Here is a 9,969-nt window from a genome sequence, read left to right as displayed (position 1 = left end):
TGTTCTTGAGAAGCTTTTGTAAAGCGATTGTGTTCAAGATAGAAAAACATTTGAACCACCAGCAGGGGAAAATTCTGAATATTTTGTGCTTCATGACGGGCAGCCCAGAACTTGGCTCAGTCATCACTCTGGGTTTGCAAAGTCATTTTCCTGCTTAGAAATGTACACTGTCCGGTGGAAGGGCGTCCAGTCCAGGGATATAAAGTTCAGAACAGTTAAGTCTTGGTTCCACAGCAGCTCTTCGTTTTTTCTGCTCCTTCTGGATTAGTACAGGTTAAGGGATGACCATTTCCAAATTTCTTCCAAGCCAGAAAAGATAAGACGCACACTTCTGCACACATGTCTCTTTTGGTTTATGCAGCCTCATGTTCAACTCTTTGATCAAAGAAAATAATAACACGGCTTCAATGGAGAATAAGATGAAGAGTCATAGTGTCCTTGGGCGAGTCCTCTGAGAAGTTTCAGATATATATAGCTTCACCCAGCTTTGGCAATTGACCCTTAATTTGCGGTACAGCATTCCTCAAGAGGCAGTAAGCGAGGAGGCTCTCAAAAACACACACACACACATGGAGGTAATATTTTCTGCTGCTATGGGTGAGCTTGTCAGTAGATCCATATCTTTCCTGGTGGACAGATACTTGAAGCAGCGGACGGCCGCGACAACTGAGGAGGAGAGGCTGCACAGCCTGCAACGGCTCCTACTGCGGCTTCATGTCGTCGTCGAGGAGGCAGATGACCGGCTCATCACAAACCAGGCCATGCTGCAGCAACTCAGCATACTGAAAAAGGAGATGTACAGAGGATATTACACCCTCGAAATCTTCCTTTGCCGAGCCCATGGAGAAGGAAGGGCAAAAGATCATGAAGTCAACTACTCTTTTGCACCATCTATATTCAACCCTGCAAAGCGTGTATGTTTCTGCAGTGGCAACAGGGAAGGTCCGCACAAACTGAGCTGCTGGAGGCTGGAGCAAGTTCTTGGCAGCATAAGGAACAACATTGAAGATGTGGGTGAGTTCATCATGTTTCTAAACATATGCCCGCGTTTAACCCGCCAACCGTACAACATGTATCTACTTCTTAACAAGTGCGTGTTCGGACGCCAAATGGAGATGGAACACATTATGAACTTCCTGTTGCAAGCGGAAACTGCTCCCAGTGCCGCTACTAATCCTGCTGTCCTGCCGATCATCGGTCCTGGGAAAGTTGGAAAGAGTACCCTGGTCGAGCATGTGTGTGACAATGAAAGGGTGCACAACCACTTCTTTCAGATTTTGTGTTTCAGTGGGGATGATCTAAAAGATGCAAGTCTAGAGACCCTAAGAGATGGCGGTAGAATCAAGCATCGAAACCGTGGCATGGGCGGTGCAAGGACACTGATCATTATTGAGCTATTTCTGGACATCGACAAGTCCGAATGAAAAAGGTTGTATTCATCTGCAAGAAGCTGCATCGGAAACGGCAGTAAGATCATAATCACGAGCCGGTCCGACAAGATCTCAAACTTTGGAACCACAGAACCCCTCAGATTACAGTTCTTTACTCAAGAAGCATACTGGTACTTCTTCAAGGTGCGTACGTTTGGGAGCACGAGCACGGAGGACCACCCGAAGCTCGCAGCAATGGCCATGGAAATGGCCAGGCTGGCGAATGGGTGCTTCATAACTGCGACCATCTTCAGTGTACTATTGAAAGCAAATTTTGACCACCGTTTCTGGAGCATGGCCCTTGCAACCGTCAGGAATTTTATCGAGACGAACATGTCAGTGTATGGCGAGAGTTTCGCTGACCCCTGGCAGATGGCGGAGCCAGTATATGTCAGGAGAGCAAAGAAAACTTCGTCTAAATGGTTAGTGATTTTTGGTGACTACCAGACATGTGCTGCTGAAACTGAAGCTGAAGATCACGAGATGGTTAGCGTACAAGACCTTTTCCTTGGAAGCGTGAGGCCCCGAGGAAAATTCAAGGTCCATGCATGGACATCTCACCTGGAGCCTCACTACAATTACATATTTCACTGTGAGATTCAAAGACCACAGCGTCTGGTCGCCAGAAACAAGCGCTGTCGCCGAGCCGTCGCTCCGACCGGCCACCGCGTCGCAGAGCCAGCTGCCCGTCTTTTGGTCGTGTACCACCCCCGTTGCTGCTCGCGGCTGTGGTTGGTCGCCGACGGCGGTCGCCGTGGGCGTGCAGCGCAGGGGTTGGACGGGAGAGAAGCGACCAGGCCGGCTCCAAGTACCTCGCCGCCTTCGAATACCATGCCGCGGTGCTTCAGTGAGTTTCCCACAATCCAGTACTATCTGAATTTGCTATGATCTGCTTCTTGTTGAAAGTAGTACTAGTAATTTTGTTAGCCTTTGTGTTTAGATCAACAGGCTCTCTCTGCCCTGTTCCATCTTCACTCAAATAAAACAAGTCGTCACAGCAGTTTTAGCCCAATTAAATCTGTCTGAACATACAAGAGCAGTGTCGGTGTGGCATGCATCAAAAAATACTGCAGCATATCTTGCCAGCCGCAGCTTAGGATATAAAACAGGTGATCCAGCATAATTTGGCTGAACACATGAACCAGCATAGGAGAAAACAGGGTATTGTGCCAGACGGCAACTTAGTTCTTCAGCAGCTGTGGCCGCTGGGACTGCCGTCGCTTTTCTCTCCGTCAGCAGCAAGAAAGCATTGTTCCATCGACACGTCCACCTCTCGGGGCATAAAGGCAAACCATCTCTTCAGCGGTCGCAACAGCCGCGTTAGTTCTTGTATTAGTCGATTCTGAAGCAGCCTCAGTAAAGTGGTTAATGTTGGAACACTAGAGAGTCCAACTGAAGAAGCAAGCAGTTTGCTGACCCTTGGCAGGCCGTGAAACACCGTTATCTGTCAAGACTGCAAACAGGAGAAAATTCTGAATATTTTGTGCTTCATAATTGCAGGGTCACTTTCATGCTTAGAAATGTTTGCCAGGCAGGAAAGGGATGTAGACTGTCCGGCGGAAGGTTGAGTAGCACCTGCAAAAAACGAAGGGCGTTAAGCGGTCGAAAATTCAGAACAGTTAAGTCTTGGTTACACACCGGCTCCTCGTTTTTTTCTGCTCCTTCTAGACTAGTAGATGTCACGAGATGACCATTTCCAAATTTCTTCTAAGTCAAAAAAGATAAGACACAACTTCTGCACACATGTCTCTTTCGGTTTATACAACCTCATATTCAACTCTTTGATCAAAGAAAAGAACAACATGGCTTCAACTGGAGAAGTAAGATGAAGACTCAGTGTCCTTGGGTGAGTCCTCTGAGAAGTTTCAGATATATATATATATATATATAGCTTCACCCAGCTTTAGCAATTGATCCATTGCAGTCCTGTATTCCTCAAGAGGCACAAAGGCCAGGGGGTTCTCAAACACACATACATGGAGGTAATATTTTCTGCTGCTATGGGTGAGCTTGCCAGTAGATCCATATCTTTCCTGGTGGACAGATACCTGAAGCAGCGGTCAGCGGAGGCAACCGAGGAGGAGAGGCTGCACAGCCTGCAACGGCTGCTACTGCGGCTTCATGTCGTCGTCGAGGAGGCAGATGACCGGCTCATTACAAACCAGGCCATGCTGCATCAACTCAGCATACTGAGACAGGAGTACAGGGGGTATTACACCCTCGATATGTTCAGTTGCCGAGCACATGAAGATGACAGGACAAAAGATTACTCTTTTGCCCCATCTAAGTTCAACCCTGCAAAGCGTGTATGTTTCTACAGTGGCAACAGTGAAGGTGCAGCACAGGCTGAGCTGCTGGAGCAAGTTATTTGCAGCTTGCGGAACACCATTGAAGATGTGAGTGAGTTCGTCATGTTTCTAAACAGCTACCCATGTCTGCACCTTCAACCGTACAACATGTATCTGCTGCTGGACAAATGCATGTTCGGACGCCAAATGGAGATGGAACTTGTGATGAACTTCCTGTTGCAAGCAGAGACTGCTCCTGGCACTGCTGATCATCTGGCTGTCTTGCCAATCATTGGTCCCAGGAAAGTTGGAAAGAGCACCCTGGTCGAGCATGTATGCAACGATGAAAGGGTCCGCAACCACTTCTCTCAAATTTTGTTTTTGAATGGAGATGATCTTAAAGATGCAAGTGTAGAGACCCTAAGAGATGGAGATAGAATCAAGCATAAAAACCGTGTGGTCGGTGGTGGAAGGACATTGATCATCATTGAGCTACTTCTGGATATTGAGGAGCCTGTATGGAAGAGGTTGTATTCAGCTGCGAAAAGTCGCATCATGAGTGGAAGTAAGATGATAATTGTGAGCCGCTCTGACAAGATCGCAAGCTTTGGAACCACAGAACCCCTCAGATTACAGTTCTTGACTCATGAAGCATACTGGTACTTCTTCAAGGTGCGTTCCTTTGGGAGCACGAGAGCAGAGGACCACCCGAAGCTCGCATCAATGGCCATGGAGATGGCCAATTTGACGAGTGGGTGCTTCATGTCTGCAAACATCGTCAGTGGAATACTGAAACCAAATTTTAACCCCCATTTCTGGAGCATGGTGCTTGCAGTCCTCAGGAATTTGAAGAAGACAAACATGTCAGTGTATGGGGATCGTTTCACTCTTCCTTGGAAGATGGCGGAGCCAACTTATCTCAGGAGGGTGAATAAAAATTCTTCTGAATGTGTCGTGTTGTTTCTTGACTACGAGACATGTTCTGCTGAAACTGGACCTGAAGCTCTCAGGATGATGAGCGCGCAAGATCTTCTCTTTGGAAGTGTGAGGCTTCGAGGGAAATTCAAGGTCCATGCATGCATGGACATCCCACCTGCCGCCTCACTACAGCTACATCGTTCACTGTGAGGTACAGAGGCCACATCGCATGGTCACAAGTAACAAGCGTTATCAGAAGAGTAGTGGCTAATTAAATTGTCTAGTCATTTATCCAACACTCGAAGCTCATGCATGGTTCATGGTTCACAAAAACATGAAGAGAAGTAATCAGAGTAGGTACAGGTTGTGAGATAAGAGCCTGAGACTGTTCTTCTTTCTGAAATACCATTTTCTCTTCTTTTTGGACAATTCTGAAATAGTATAAATTTTACAGTTATTTTTTATATCCCAACTGTAAGTAATAGGCAATTAGGCACACTGTATGGGTCAGTAGTTTGGGAAGTTTCTTTGGGTTGCTGATATTAGCCAGGTACCTCTGTCTTTTTTATCATGTGTACTGACCAGTGAGAAGCCATGCAAGTTTCTTTGACTGTTTCCATTTGTCCACCTAATCTTTTCCTATTTCCATGAGACCACAGGACGATGCAAAGATGTTCTGCTAATACTAAAGGTGATATCATGATGTCGACGGTCAATGCATTGTTTGTTTATTTTTGCTTTTGGACAAAATAGACCGCAGATTGCCACAAAGTTTGAAGTCAGGTCCGCATCCACATCTGAAAAAGAAAAACGAAACCAAGAGCCATGACAACTTCAAGAGTGAGACCTTTCGGATTCTACAGTGCGTCAAGTAATTTTAGAGACGGTGACAAGTCAAACATGCATTTTTTGGAAGTAAGGAGTATTTCTGTGGGGCCCAACTTTCAGCGCCTGCTCTCAGCGGTAAGAACCGATCCCCAATCTAGTTCTTTCGTTCTCAGGAAGACGTGTTTCTTCCTCCAACCAAGAGGCGCTCTACTGCTCTTGCTTGAGGCTGCAGCCATGTGCTCTGCGGAGCCTGTGGGCGGCCGATGGCAGTCGTTGTAGCAGTGCTCCTGCTACGACGTAGTGTTGCCTGTGAGACTCCATGGCTGGCTGTGGTCCGTGCGGGGCAGCGCCGCTGCGGGCTTCCTCCGGCCTCCGTCGCCGTCGGCAGTCACCGCTTCAGTCCGCCAGCCGAGAGGCTAGAAGGGGAAGCCACCCAATGTCCAATCCATCCAGTACTGCATCCATCTACAAATTACCAAGGTAAATTTCCTCTGTCTTTTAAACAAATCCGAAGCTTTTTTGATAAATTTCCACTGCTAGAAGCCACTGATCTGCCACGGATTGATTGCTACTTTGTTGATTTGTTCTTGTATAAATTGTAATTGTTTGTACAATTGTCCATCAGTTCATACCACTGATTGCTACATTGTTTGTCCATTCAGTCCATGCCACATTGCAACTGCCACTTATTTCTACTTTGTTTGTGTGATGTAAGATGAAGAAGTATGTTGGCATATTTGAATTGTGGGACATATCTTCAAACTAAGGCAAGGAAAACAATTTCTACGTCCACATTTGTAAAAAGTTGAGATTGATTACATTACAGAGCAAAAAGTTGAGGCCCAAACCATGACAAGGGGCGGCCAGGATGTAAACGAATACAAGGATAGATGCCCAGTGCTGCTCCCAAACCGTGGCTTTAGTGCAACAAAGCTATTGTTGGAAAGTTAATGTTTAGAGCCGTTAGCCGTCAGATGTAGGATCCACATTCCTAGTGAGACTGCCTCGCGACACGAAACAGCAAGTAGTCACCTAGTCGGCGCTGTAACAGAGCGAGCTGCAGCTTTCATTCTTTGGAGTTAACTGTTGATTTCATCAGGTTTTTCAGGTTCAGATCCTGACAAAAGCTCTGCACTTGCCACGGCTGCTACTCAAGTTTGTAGTGCCATCCACCTCCTCATAAAGCAGGTGCCGCATGATCTAATAAAGCATTGGTTGATTGGATACAACCTTAAATATTACACACATATATAATATTGTTGGTTGGTCCTTGCATGGTCTCAATAATAGCAAATGCTCATGGCAATCATGATTTCGGTATTTGAATCTGAACTGGTTTCAGTTTATGTATTTTCACACAAAAAAGTAATCATTCCGGGAAGCTTACCCAGGATCTTGCTGTGTATGTAGCACTTCCTTTAATCTAATTGAAACTTGGAAATGCAAATGTGGTCTCTAATCTGCAAGTTTAGCCCAGCACATTGGTAGTTTCAGCCTAGCAACTTGTCAATACATTTTCGTGGCATCCATCCAGGCAGGCATGCACATGTACACCTTTTTTTGTGATATTCTTTCGAGAGAAAAAACAAACAAAGGAAAGCTCTGCACTAGGCATACCTGCTACACTCCACTTTGTAGTGCCATCCACCTCGTACGGCATGCATTTTATGATCTAGAATTGAAGTATGAGCTGATTGGATAGGACCTTAAATATTAGACTTATGGTATTGTTGGTTGGTACTTGCATCGCATGGTCTCAATAACAAACAAATGTTTATGACAAGGCCTAATGACAATCATGATTACTAATTATATCCAAACCATAGCCGCCCCAGAGTGGATAATTATATTTCCATGCATACGTAGTGTTTTTTTGAAAGGCACGCATACTTAGTGTTGGTTGGGCCCTTCTGTTGGAAGCAGAAATGGCCAACAGGAACTGGATTGAGAAAAAAAAACTGGAGAAGGGCAAGGTTCTTCATTGAGAATTAATTTCTGATGGCAGATTCCTAATTTTTATTGGTTTTTGCTGGTGTGAATTCTGAGTATTTGGTGGTGAAAACTCTGAAACTAGAGGTATGAGATTCTGGAGATACTATAATACACTACGGTAGCGCTAACTAGACTCTTGGCCCCCTCCCCCTTCCTCCCCCGCGGCGTCGCCTCCTCGGCGGCGCAGCCCTCGGATGGCTCCGGTGCCCGCTCCCCTCGATGCCCCGCCTGCTTCTGCCTCCTACTTGGAGGCCCTGCTCGCACCAGGGGGGCCGGCTTCGCATTCATTGCCGGCATGCCCGGCTGTGCAATCAAGACGGAGTCTGGATGGGGGAGATCCAGTGGATAGCACGGCGGGTGAAAGGCTGCGCTCCATCATTGTAGCCCCAACCCGCGTGCCTGCTGCTGCGGCCTCCGCCTCGCCCATTGATGGCCGCATTGATGGGGATGGATGGAAGATGGTGGGGAGGGGTAGGCGGCCGCCTTATTATCAGCGCCCTCCTCCGCGCCGCAAGACAAAGCAGACCCACCTCAAGGCGCTCCTGCTGAAAAAAGCTTGGGGGAAGTGTTTCAAGTGTCTTGAGCCGGACCACAGAATCGCAGAGTGTAGAAATCGGGCGAGGAGCTTGATCTGTGGTGAGGTCGGGCACAGAGCGAAGTGGTGTGGTGCGCGGAATCCAGTGCGTGGAGGCGAGGAAGGAGTGGAGCCGAGGGTTGTTCTGCCACCGCGCCCCCCCCCCCACCGAGATCTGCGGTCCACGCTGCGATGGAGGCACCGGCGGCTGACCCTGAGGCGTGGCCTGGCCTGGCGGAGGCGGAGAGGAGGCTTTCAAGGTGCGCCGTGGTCGCTGTGGTGGTCGGCTCTCCACTCCCGTTCGAGCTCGTCGACGTCAAGAGGGCGCTCGCTCTGCGGTTCCGCATCAGCGAGGCGGCGGTCAAGGTCTCGCTGAGGGCCTTGGGAGAGCTCTTGCTTGTCTTTGATGATGCGGCAGTCCGGGACAAGGTGGTTGGCGGCCGGGGATCGCTGGTGCTCGGGCGTGTCACATTCATGGTGGCGCCGTGGTCGCGATTCCGGCGTGCCTCCCCGGCAAAGCTGCTTTACAAGGTGTGAGTCTGTCTGGAGGGTGTGCCGGAACATGCGTGGGACGTGGACTCCGTGACGCCGCTGTTTGATCCCTCTATGCTCATCGACGGGATTGATGACGAGGTGCGGAGTGAAGAGGAGACCGGATGCCTGCGCCTCTGGGTGTGGATGGACTCAGTGGAGAAGCTGAAGACAAGGGGGATCCTGCAGCTGGAGGAGCCACGGGAGGCGGGGTCACCCGGCGCGCACTACCCGGAGCTCAATATCATGGAAGAAGCAGCGCCAAGGTGGGGAAAGGTTGGCATGCTAGGCCACCCTGTTCTCATCCACCTCGATCACGTGGTGGACTTCTCCTGTCCGCCGGCCTCTAGCCCGGACAGCGGGATGAGTATCGACAGCGGGATCAGCGGGCTGCCGTCGGACGACGGGACGGTGCCGGAGTGGCCGGGCAGATGGGGATACCGATGGTTCCTTAGCTACGAGGATGGAGATTTCCTGCCGCCACCCCCGCGGCAACCGGCTCGCTCTCGCTTGAGGTTCCCTGACGCGGGCGGCGATGGTGGTGGCGGGCGAAGGAGGACATACGGCTCTAGGGAAGGCTTTCTTCAAGCTAGCACGGGCTTGAGGCATGCTGGGGCAGATCGACAGCACCAGGAGGGAAGAAGTCGGGGGGCTGGCCATGACGGCGGTGGTCGGAGGCATTCCGGCCGTCCGGCGGGAGGTGACCCGCCGCTCATTGATACGGCTGCGGTGGACGTGGGCTTGCCAGGGGTGGACCCATTCTTCAGGTCTGTTGACGCCCCCATGCTCTTTGATCAGCGGCATGGCGATGCGGAAAACGCAGACCAGGAAGGGAAGGGAGCGGGTAACAGGAGGAGATGGTGGCAGACGAGGATAGCCCTGCCCGTGAAAGTCTGACCTCCCTGTGCGTAGCTGCGCCGAGCCGGCTGCATGAGCTGGGGCAGCAACATAATGGAGAGACAGGGCAAGAAGAGGAAGGAGGGAGGACGAGCATCGGGGAAGCGGGCGACGTGCATGGCCATTTGCATGCAAGTGTGCCCATTGGCGTTGCCGATCTGCCACCGATGGACCAGAGGGCGGAGCGCGTGGGGGCCCCCACCAAAAATGCTAGACCTACGTAACCGGGTACGTAAAGCTACATTCCTTCCTTCCAACTCAACTAAACATCCCTCCTGAGTTTCACGGGTGGGCCTGGGCCAATTTTCCCTTCCAACCAAAACAGGCCAGGTCAGCTTTTACGTAGGTTACGTACAAATCCTTACGTAGGTGTAGCAAAGCTCGGCCCCCACGCACAATAATCCTACATCTACGTAATGATCTACTTAACCTTACGTAACCTTCTTTAATCAAATTCTCTCTCGCCCCCCTGATTTCGCGGGGTGGGGCCCGGGTCGTTCTTCATCCAATC

At 49.8% G+C, this 9,969-nt stretch overlaps 2 pseudogenes; both read left to right on the top strand.

The window, feature by feature from the left end:
- Positions 1–554: 554 nt before the first annotated feature.
- On the top strand, positions 555–2,318 carry LOC123191307 (uncharacterized; annotated as a pseudogene).
- A 1,088-nt stretch (positions 2,319–3,406) lies between these two features.
- On the top strand, positions 3,407–5,278 carry LOC123184241 (disease resistance protein RGA2-like; annotated as a pseudogene).
- Positions 5,279–9,969: the final 4,691 nt, after the last annotated feature.

This window comes from Triticum aestivum, chromosome 2A (assembly GCF_018294505.1).
Source record: "Triticum aestivum cultivar Chinese Spring chromosome 2A, IWGSC CS RefSeq v2.1, whole genome shotgun sequence".
NCBI lineage: Eukaryota > Viridiplantae > Streptophyta > Magnoliopsida > Poales > Poaceae > Triticum > Triticum aestivum.
The sequence above is the reverse complement of the archived record's forward strand: the minus strand, read 5'-3'. Positions and strand labels throughout refer to the sequence as shown.